Source organism: Brassica oleracea, chromosome C8, assembly GCF_000695525.1.
Source record: "Brassica oleracea var. oleracea cultivar TO1000 chromosome C8, BOL, whole genome shotgun sequence".
In the NCBI taxonomy this organism is placed as follows: Eukaryota; Viridiplantae; Streptophyta; class Magnoliopsida; order Brassicales; family Brassicaceae; genus Brassica; species Brassica oleracea.
This window is the reverse complement of record NC_027755.1, coordinates 9,420,150-9,431,093: the sequence shown is the minus strand read 5'-3', so window position 1 is coordinate 9,431,093 and position 10,944 is coordinate 9,420,150. Positions and strand designations below refer to the sequence as shown.

Genomic DNA, 10,944 nt, shown 5'->3' with positions numbered 1-10,944 from the left:
TCCGAGGGCTCCGTTCCTCGAAAATTCCCGATGAAAATTTTGAGGAACATTTCGTCGGAACTTCCGAGGATTGGACCATCGGAAAGTCCATCGAAATATTCCGAGGAAGTTCTCCCTCGGTATATTCTGAGGACCTTTCCGACGAACTGGTGGTCCTCAGAGTTCTATTAAGCTGACGTGATTACAAGCGCTAGCCTCAGGAATTCCGTACGAGGGATTTCCGAGGAAAAATGAATTTCCGAGGAGTTATTTCCGAGGACTTGTTTCGTTGGTATGTCGTCGGAATAACGTTATTCCGATGACATATCGACGATTTTTTCCCTCGGTATGTCGCTGTTTTCTTGTAGTGGGTGTGCTGATTTCAATTTCTTCCTAATTTTTTGTTTTATCTCATAATGCTTAGTTTATTGTATTAAGCTGACGTGATTACAAGCGCTAGCCTCAGGAATTCCCTCGGTATGTCGTTGTTTTCTTGTAGTGCCAAAAATTCTCAGCCCGACCATTGCTCATGTTATCGAACAAACGTTATTCCGACGACATATCGACGATTTTTTCCCTCGGTATGTCGCTGTTTTCTTGTAGTGGGTGTGCTGATTTCAATTTCTTCCTAATTTTTTGTTTTATCTCATAATGCTTAGTTTATTGTATTAAGCTGACGTGATTACAAGCGCTAGCCTCAGGAATTCCGTACCAACGTTTTCCGACAGTGAACATAGATATGAGAAGGTTAGTGATGCCTCCAGCTGAGAATGAGAACAAAATGCTTGATTCAAAGATATCGCAGAAATTTGCAATCCTCTTAAGAGAACTAAATGGNCATTTTGTTCCATTACTTGGGAAAAAGTTCTTTTTGCATAACACAAGGACTGATATTTCCCTTTGTCGTCAGGTCCCTACATATGCTCGATACATACTCTTTTTGAGTATTGATGCTTTGATGAACTAATAGAGATCTTTCCTGATAGGAGAAACAATAACAGAGATGCTCATCAGAGGTATTAGTGATATAAAATGTAATATTATAGGCTTTAGCTACAAGCTTTACTCAATGCAAAGGAAAAGACATGAAATTATTGTCACTACTTTATATTGCTTTTCACATAAAACGGGCCATTCTCTAATTTGACAGGAGAAAAGTCCCATGATATATATATAGAGCTGTATATACTTCATAATCATTTCTTTTATGTATTGTTCTTGGATGCATTTGTGGTCCCTACTATTTTTGAGTTTAATTAAGCATGTGGCACGGTAGCATGTAATCCCGAGAGATTTAGGTACATAGCTTCTAGAGACCAAGGGAAAATGTTCCAACAATAGAGGAAGTGTCAGCCACTATTTAAGACACTTGATAATTCGAATTATAAATAAATCTTATTTTAAAAATCTCTTGGTTGCTTTGTAGGAAGCAAGCAGGTTATTCTAAAGTGATTGAATACTTTTGATTTTTATCTTATTGAAGAAAAATAGCATGAGATAATGGACGAACCAGAGATTGCGGCTGATGGACTCAAAGTCAACGTCAAGACACTCTGCTGAGTCTGCTCTGCGATTCGCAATTGGAACTCCAGTCCGGTTCTCTAATGATGTTGTTAATAAAACATGTCGAAATCAAGTGTATAGTTCACATGCATAAGCACCATGGTTCATTCCAAACATAGAGTATCTGAAGGATCAGAAGTGCTTCTCACCTACCTACCTCGGTCTTAGGTTCGGTATTATCAATTTTGCATACAATGTTCACTGTTGTAAAGCCGGCACTGATCACCATATTGTAGTGTCTGTGACAGATCATAACACGTTATTGTAAATTTGGGCAATGTTCTCCATCTTCATCAAGATTTTGTTTCCAAATGGTAAATTCTCAGGTACAAAAGACTTGGTCTATATATGGTGTCTGAAAAAGACACAGTGAAGATGAATAAGAGAGGCGAGACAATGTGTAGCAATAATGATCGTAGCGTTAACTTCCATGTACTCTGACAATGTCCCATATTAGTTTCAGTGCTTCAACCACATATTCTCAAATGTTGATGTATCACTATTCCATGTACTCTTACGTAACATGTGTTTGTCATAATGACAGCCGCGTTAACTTCTAATTTCTGATTCACATCTCAGTGTGTCTACATTTTGAAAGTCACATGGAGGAGAAGAAACATGGTATAAAATCCAAACACTTTTTGTATTTTTTCTATGTACGTTTTTTTATAAACTGCGACTGCGAGTAAATCTCACGTGCAGACAAACCATGAATAAATTATACATTGAAAAAAACTAAAAAGAAAAGAAGAGAGAGTCCAAAACCAAGAAGACCATTGTCTATGAATAGGCTGGTTTGCTTCATTCGCTGCATTTCGATTTCCAGCTGACTAGGAAAGAATAAAAAAAGGAAGTTCGTGTACACAAAGTAAGAGATTGACAACTAGATAAAACTGAGAACCTTTGGCGAACAAAAATAGTAGACAAAGAAACACAAAAATATGAAACAGCTAAAACATAGATAACTCTACTACCAAGGTCATCGGATATAGAACAGAAAAACCCCAAAAAAGTTAACCACACACACAACCGAATATAATAATCGGCTAAATTCATCTTCACTATATTTCCAATAGTTCACAACTAGACTAAATGTATGTCTGCAAAATTAGCAATTTATTTATAGTTACCACTACTCTTCCGTTGTTAAGAGTGCAAAGGGTGCATTCTAAATATCCAAAAATATCTTTTCAAAAAATAAAAACATCAAAAAACTTTCACTCGACCTACCAAAATTACAATTATCGTCTGCATCAACCATTTGTGCACAATAACAAATCACAGAAACTAAAAGAATTTAAGACTTATGAAGGATGAAAAACGTATGAAGTCTCCAAATTTATGTTAACATTCAAATATCAAAAAGTACAAGCTAACGCTGCATCCATTATCATTCAGATCATACAGTATACCATGATATATACAATAAAAGAAAATGCAATATAATATGACTAAAGCCTACGTCCAAATAAAATGCCCTTTTTAAAAAAAAAAATAAAGAAAAGAAAATGCAATATACTTTATTATGTTTGGGTTCAAACTTACAATCAACTGCTGTGTTTACCCACTTACAACACATTTCGTAAACCATAAACTTTATTAGCAGCTTCAAACGAACAAATTGAATCATATTAAACTACTATAAGAGGATAAAATACTATAGATCAACAAGAAAATACCATCAAAAGACTAACATATATTCATCTTCATTACTATTATATTCATTTTCCTGTTTATTTATTCTAAATTATTTATATTTATTTAAAGTAAACAAGAATAAAATAATTTGAAAACATTTATAATAAAAATGTTTATCTAAACCGCATCCAAAGATAACAACTAATTTTTTTAAATTAAATATAATATAAAATATAATAATTCACATATTCATAAAAATATAGAATGATTAAAGTTTTAAAAGCACATAAACCGCGCTTAAATTTGTTTTGTTAATCTCCTAAAATATAACTATCATTCTAATGAATATTTATTTTGGTTTGTTATGTTAAAATGTTTGATGTTTTTGGTTTTTCCGGTGAACCAAAAATTACTATTATTTGTTTGTTTTCATGTTATTTTATATAGCTCTGATGTTGAACTAATGGTTTTATATTAGAGTTTCTAAACAGATAATTATTAATGAAAATGAAAAGAAAATTAGTAAGACAAATCATCACACTACAATTTGTTCGATAATGAATAGAAAAATTAAGAAAAAAATATTTTAACTTCAAAAAGAATTAAGTATTTCAGTTGTTATGAATATTTAGTTAGAAGGTGCTCACATCAATGTGCTATGTATATGTAAAAGTCTATAAAGGTGATTGATAAATATATAAATATATTGTTAATTAATATTAAATGATATTTTTGTTCAAAATAACACATGAAAAATAGAATTCTTAAAATAAATTTATTTAAAATAAAATAGGCCTAGATGTTAGTGATTTTTTTTCATATAAAGAAAATCAAATTGTATATGTAAATAGATGGGCACGTATCAAGTATCTGGGTATTTGGAGGCATTCATGTTGATTTGATCCGTAGCCACCTGCATTTCCAATGTCTCACGTATCCAGAAAAATTTTAAAAGTAAATAAAAATTTAAAAATAAATAAAAAATATAATAATAATATAAAATAATAATATGTTATTACAAAAATAAAACATTATTTAACTTTTAAAATTCTAATACATAATATAATAAATTAAATACATAAAAATATTGTAAAAATTACATAAACTATAATATATATAACTTCTATATATAATTCTTTAAGTATATGTATATATATGCATATAACGGATCAGATTGGATATATGTTCCTAAAAATATAGGTATCTGTGATTTGCTTCTTTTTATTATGGATATTTCCTTTTAGTATTTGATTGCTTCATATAGTCACGCATATCTGGATTTTTTTGTTACAGTCAAAATGAATAACGAATCGAATCAAAATTTATGAATATTTTTCCCAGTTTTATCTGTAAAAAATAAAAATAATAATAATATATATATAATATTGTCTTTCAATTCGCTATCCGTTTTGATTCGAACCGAAACATCCGGATAATGTGAGTTTTATTGAAACTCTGCATGTGTGTTTTATACTGAAAAAACGTAAAATACATAGTGTGAACATATTTATGTAGAGTTTGGCTGAGGATCTCTCTACACATTACAATGTTTCTTCTTTAATATATAAGGGATACGAAAAAGTTTCCCACCGTTAGATTTCAGATATTGTTTTCGTGTGCCAACAAAAAAAATTTCAAAGCCAACTTTTTTTAATCCATCTACAATTCATTATGGCATAGTAGCAACTTATTTTTTGTCTTAAAATTTACAGATTTCCACGGGTGACCAGCAAAAGGAAATTGTAATGAATAGAAAATAATTAATTATTTTCTACAGGGGAGCTAATGAGACGTTGGGGCGTTACGCAAGCTTGTGTCTTGTGCGGTGAGATCAATGAAACTAGAGATCATTTGTTCTTTGCGACCCTTACTCATTCATGATCTGGTCCACGCTGACGGAAAAACTGCTGGGCTCGAGATTGAATCCGGACTGGACCAGAACTCTGAATAGTTTGATGAGGAATCGACTCAACAAACATGATGCAATGCTCGCTAAGCTGGCTTTCCAAGCTGCAGTATACTGGATATGGAGAGAGCGAAATGGCAGGAGACATCAGCGACCTCCTAACTCAATTCAGTCTATGACTCACACAATCCGAGTTGAGATTCATAACTGTCTTCTTGCACTGAGACGAAACAGTAATGATGATGAGGGTGAGAAACTCTTGCTGAGATGGACGGAAGTCACGTAAAGAAACTCTGCAACTTTGTTTTGGTTTTACTAAAATGTTTCTGTTTAACCACATAGAGTTCATCTATTGGTTTACTTCATCTCTTTTGGTTTAAAACGTTTAAAACCAAAAGTTTGTAATATTTTCTTTTGTTGATAAATGAATTTAACAGTTCAACAAAAAAAAAATAATTATGAAAAACAATAATTTTTGAGACATAAAAAATAACACCATGTACATAACACATAATATAAACCATTAAAATGAAATTTAACCGGGCACGACCAGAAAATGTAACCGAAAATATAACTATCTAAATCATAATTAAAATCAAGAATTTCATATTCCCATCCAGATCCACGAGTTCAAATTGAACTCGAAATATTATATGATTTCTAACATTGTTATTTAAACAAAACCAAAATAAACTAGAAATTTTATCGGATGTCTAACATTACTATTTGAACCAACCCAAACAAAACTCAATCCAAACCCTAATTCATAAATAACCTAAATATTTATATACTTCATAAACTGAAAACCAAAATTTACTATTGAACTGGAACCAAACCAAAAACAATAAATACAGTATACATGTGAACTAGAGTGTATAAAATATTATCAATCATAAAACTGTAGTTTAAAACATAAATTATAAATAATCTCGCGCAACTGCGCTGGTTAGAATCTACTTTTTAATTTAAAATAAAGTTTGGAGTAATCTTCTCCCAAGCTATTTCATTTTCCATTTTATAAATAAATTAAAAAAAAAATTGTATGATATTTACGTTTAAATAAAATTTTATTTTATTTTATTTACTATTCTATTTATTATAAAATGAGTTGGAAGGAAACTCAACTTTAACATGTACTTATTCCATTTCAAAGAAACAACAAATCAAATAATACATTGGAAAAATGCTTTTAGACAATAAATGTACATAGACATATATAACATTTTATAGCCCAATGTTTGTGCTGATGTTATCGTTTATGTCATTATTCAAATTGACATAATATATACTATTGACTAAAGAAATAACTCTTATGATATATAACATTTTTTAGCCCATGTTCTTTACTCATTTAGGAGAAAGATAAAAACAAAAAAAATCCCACACATGATAAGATCTAAAACAAGACAAAACGATGATACAAATAGTATACACAGTATTAAAATTTAAAAAGAAAATGAAAAGAGAAGAGAACCCACAAGGCCACGAGAAAGCAAATGGTGATGCGACCGTTCCCTTGGCCTGTCAAATATATCGTAACTATAACCCGACCCGGTTTCAGCTGTCTTCATCCAATCACTAAATACCACGTAATCTACTTCCAGCACACGTAAGCAATCTCCGTCACCGTGTAGACAACATTGGGCCCTCGCTGCCGTCTCTTAACTAGACCAATTTTCATGTACACACCGTTAAAAAACTCACGGTATTTTCTTGTTTCTTTTATCTGTTAGCGCCGTTATAAATTTGTCTCTCCTCCACGTATAAATACCCAGAGATGCTCTTGTCTCCACTCTTGCTCTTGGTCATAATTTATAGTGAGAAATCAAAATGTCGGAGCTCCGTTTCAGTTCTCGTTTGATTCATTAACCCGAATTCTCCGCCCGTTTTTGTTTGATACTGGAGGAGGCTAGAAGTGGTTTGGTTTGGAGTTTGTCTTGTTCAGTGTGAGTTCGTGAGAGCGGAGATTTGATTCGACTTCGCTGCGAAGAAGACATTTCAGGTCAGTAACCAGCTGTTCTGAGATATCATCATCTTTACTATTTTTCTCGAGAAAAGAAAATCAAAGATTCTTTGCTTGTTTTATTTTTGAAATTTCTCTTCTGTAGAAGCGGTTAAGAAATAAACAGGGTTCAAAAAACAAAAGAAATTGAGATTTTTTTGCAACTGTTTTTAACGATCGATCTTTTCAAACTATTTTTTTGGTAAATAAAAAAAGGATTTTTGATGCCTTTACCTGCTGCATATTTTCATCAACTGTCACTTGATGGATTTGATTTTGACAGTTATGATCCCTCACTTCTCTCTCTCTTTGATTTCATCCTTTTTTTCTATATAAGATCGCAAAAAAGATTAAGTTTCTAAAAATTTCTCCAGTTTCAGATTTCTAAGCATCCATACAGATTTTTTTTCTATAGCTTTCCAGGAAAATTTGTATATATGTTCATCACTTCAAAAGTTTCGCGGGTATTAATTGTTCCCTAATAACATTTTACTTTAAAGAAAAAAAGAATACCGCCGATTTTTTTCTCTGCCATTGTTAAGCTAAATTCATCATCATCAATTGATTTTGTTTCTTTCACATTTACTACGATGAACTCTCTGGAACGCTACTACTCTTCTGCAGCTATCTATAGGCTTAGGCACAGAACACACCCCACTCGTGCCGGCTATCAAAATAAGACCAAATCTTAAAAGCGGAAACAAAAGCAGAGCTACTATAATCAAATTCAGATATCGATAACAAAGGTCAGTAAAACCCATATCCCCATTCAAAACAAATTTAATGCCTTCCGAAAAATCAAATTGAATGCCTGAAAAAAGAATCTTGTTTCAATTTTATTTTTTTTTTAAATTTGCTTTTAATCTCAAGAACACATTCTTGTTGGAATGAAAAACTTTGTTAAAATAGAGAAATTGTTTTAAGTGTTCGAAGAGAAAGTGTTTTGTGTGAAGAAAAAATATTTTTATAACTTAGAAAATGATTTCTTATTACTTCGATGTTTTGTTACAAACTTGAATTCTTTCTTGATCATTCAAAATGAGAAGAGAGTGATGTATTTATAGCTTCAAAAGTACAAAATATCTTACATATTTTAATTCTAAATCTAGATAATTATACTTAAATATCTAAGATTATTTTTCTTTAATTATCTAGAATTTTCTATGAAAATATCTAGATTTTTAACATAAGGAGTGGAAGATTATTCTAGAATTTGGGTTAAGGTTGGGCTAAACATGATTAGTGATTTGTTAGCCCAATAATGTGACCCAAATCAAGTTTACTTCTCAACATCCCTTCTTAAACTTGATTTGGTTACTTCAAGTAAGCTCCTCATTTTGATGAAGTCTTCTCGCTTGAGTGGCTTGGTGAAAATATCAGCTACTAGATCATTTGTCTTCACATACTACAATTGTACATCCATCTTAGTAACACATTTTTGAATGTAGTGATAACGAGTGTTGATGTGCTTACTTCGATCATGAAAGACTGGATTTTTCGCCAATGTTATTACCGACTTGTTATCCACAAAGATCTTCGTTGGCTCCTCTTGTGGTAGGTTCAACTCCTTTAGCAAGTTTCGTAACCAAATAGCATGGCAAACACATGAAGTAGCTGCCACATACTCCGCTTCACAAGTAGAAAGAGTGACAATTGGTTGCTTCTTTGACATCCATGTGAAAGCGGTTTCTCCAATGAAAAACACGAAGCCACTTGTGCTTTTCCGGTCATCTACATCTCCACCCCAATAGCTATCGCTATATCCAACAAGCTTGTAATCTTCAAAGATAGAGTAGTACAAGCCAAAGTTGATTGTACCTTTGATAGAGCGTAGGATCCTCTTAACTGTCTTGAAGTGATTTGTTGTTCGATGCTCCATGTATCGACTTACTACTCCAACTGCGTGCATGATGTCAGGTCTTGTGCACGTTAGATATCTTAAGCTTCCAACCAAACTCTTAAAGAGCGTTGGATCGACAGTCTCTCCTTCTTCTTCCTTTGATAAATTGACTCGACATTCCATTGGCGTGCAAACTGGATTTGAGTCATCCATCTTGAACTTCTTAAGCACCTCTTTAGCATAGCCTTGTTGAGTAATGAAGATTCCATTTTCTTCTTGCTTTACTTCAATGCCAAGGTAGTATGACATCATTCCAATATATGTCATCTCGAACTCCTTTGTCATCTCAATCTTGAAATCTTCAAACATAATCGGATTGTTGTCGATGAATATCAAGTCATCCTTATACAAGCATGCAATCAGAATATCATTGTTTTGAGTTTTGATATAAAGTGCATGCTCATATGGACACTTGCTGAAGCCTTTCTCCTTGAAGTACTTATCAATCCGAGTGTTTTATGCTCTTGGTGCTTGCTTTAATCCATAAAGCGCCTTCTTCAGCCTTAAGACTTTGTCTTCTTCTCCTTTGATTGTGTAACCTTGTGGTTGCTCAATGTAGACTTCTTCCTTAAGGTCTCCATTTAAGAAGGTTGATTTGACATCCATTTGATGTATCCTCCAACTATTTTGGGCTGCCAATGAAATGATTAGTCTAACCGTTTCTAAGCGAGCAACTGAAGCAAATACCTCATCATAGTCGATCCCGGCTCTTTGACTATAGCCTTCTGTCACCAATCTTGCCTTGTATCTTTCAACTTCTCCTTTAGAGTTCTTCTGTGCCTTGTACACCCACTTCACACTGATTGCTTTATGCCCATTTGGAAGTGAATTTAACTCCCATGTATCATTCTTTTTGATCGATTTGATTTTTTCATCCATTGCACTTCTCCATGATTTATTTTCTTGAGCTTCTTCAAAGTTCATAGGCTCACAATCCGCAAATAGTCAAAATAAGGTAAGATTGTCTTGATTTTCAGTTACCTCGTAGATGTCTTGTAGACTTCTAAAACGTGGAGTCCTTTCACTTGAACTTTCATCTCCTTGAGAATTTGTTGTTGGTTAACTTGGTTGTCTAGCTGTCTCTTCTCTCGGTTGCTCCACATTCTCTTCTTCAAAGGATAGAAGGAAGTTGTAGTCTTCATTATTTGATCTACAATCCCATTCTCCTTCTTCATCAAAGATGACATTCCGACTAATGATTGTCTTCTTTGTTTCAGGATTGTAGAGCTTGTAGCCTTTGGAGTTAGCGTCATACCCAATGAAGATGTACTTCTCACTTTTATCATCTAGTTTGCTCCGCTTCTCGTCTGGAACATGAGCTTGAGCAATGCTTCCAAAGACTCTTAAGTGTGAGACTCCAGGCTTCCTTCTGCTCCAAGATTCTTGTGGTGTCTTTTCTAGAACACTCTTTGTTGGATAACGGTTTGATATATAAACCGCACAAGCAACTGCTTCTGCCCACAACTCCTTTGGTAGCTTCTTACTTTTGAGCATGCTTCTTGCCATCTCAAGTATTGTCCTATTCTTTCTTTCCGCTACTCCATTTTGTTTAGGGGTTCTCGGCACCGTAAATTGTCTTCGGATGCCATTATTTTCACAATGCTTCAGAAACTCCTTAGACATGAATTCTCCTGCTCGATCCGACCTCATGGATTTGATCTTAAGGTCACTTTCCTTCTCAACATGGGCTTTAAACTTTTTGAAATTTAAAAAACACTTCTGATTTTTGTTTCAAAAAGTAAACCCATGTTTTTCTTGAAAAGCCATCAATAAAGAGAAGGAAGTAGTTACTCTTACCAAGTGAACTTGGTTCGATCGGTCCACATACATATGTATGTATGAGTTCTAGTGACTTTCTTGCTCTTGTCTCCGACTCCTTTGGAAAACTCATCTTGAATTGCTTTCCAAGTAAGCAACCTTCACACACTTGATTTGGATGATTGATGCAAGGTAATC

The 10,944-nt window shown here is 33.2% G+C and overlaps 1 protein-coding gene across 1 annotated transcript in view; it reads left to right on the top strand.

Moving 5' to 3' along the window:
* The first annotated feature begins 6,892 nt into the window (after positions 1–6,892).
* The window catches only part of LOC106308282 (protein BREVIS RADIX), a 27,464-nt gene continuing 23,412 nt past the window's right edge, over positions 6,893–10,944 (top strand). Inside the window, exons 1-2 of the mRNA XM_013745436.1 lie at positions 6,893–7,088; positions 7,713–7,834. The gene's annotated coding sequence lies outside the window, so the exon portion shown is untranslated. The remainder of the gene's footprint in view (positions 7,089–7,712; positions 7,835–10,944) is intronic.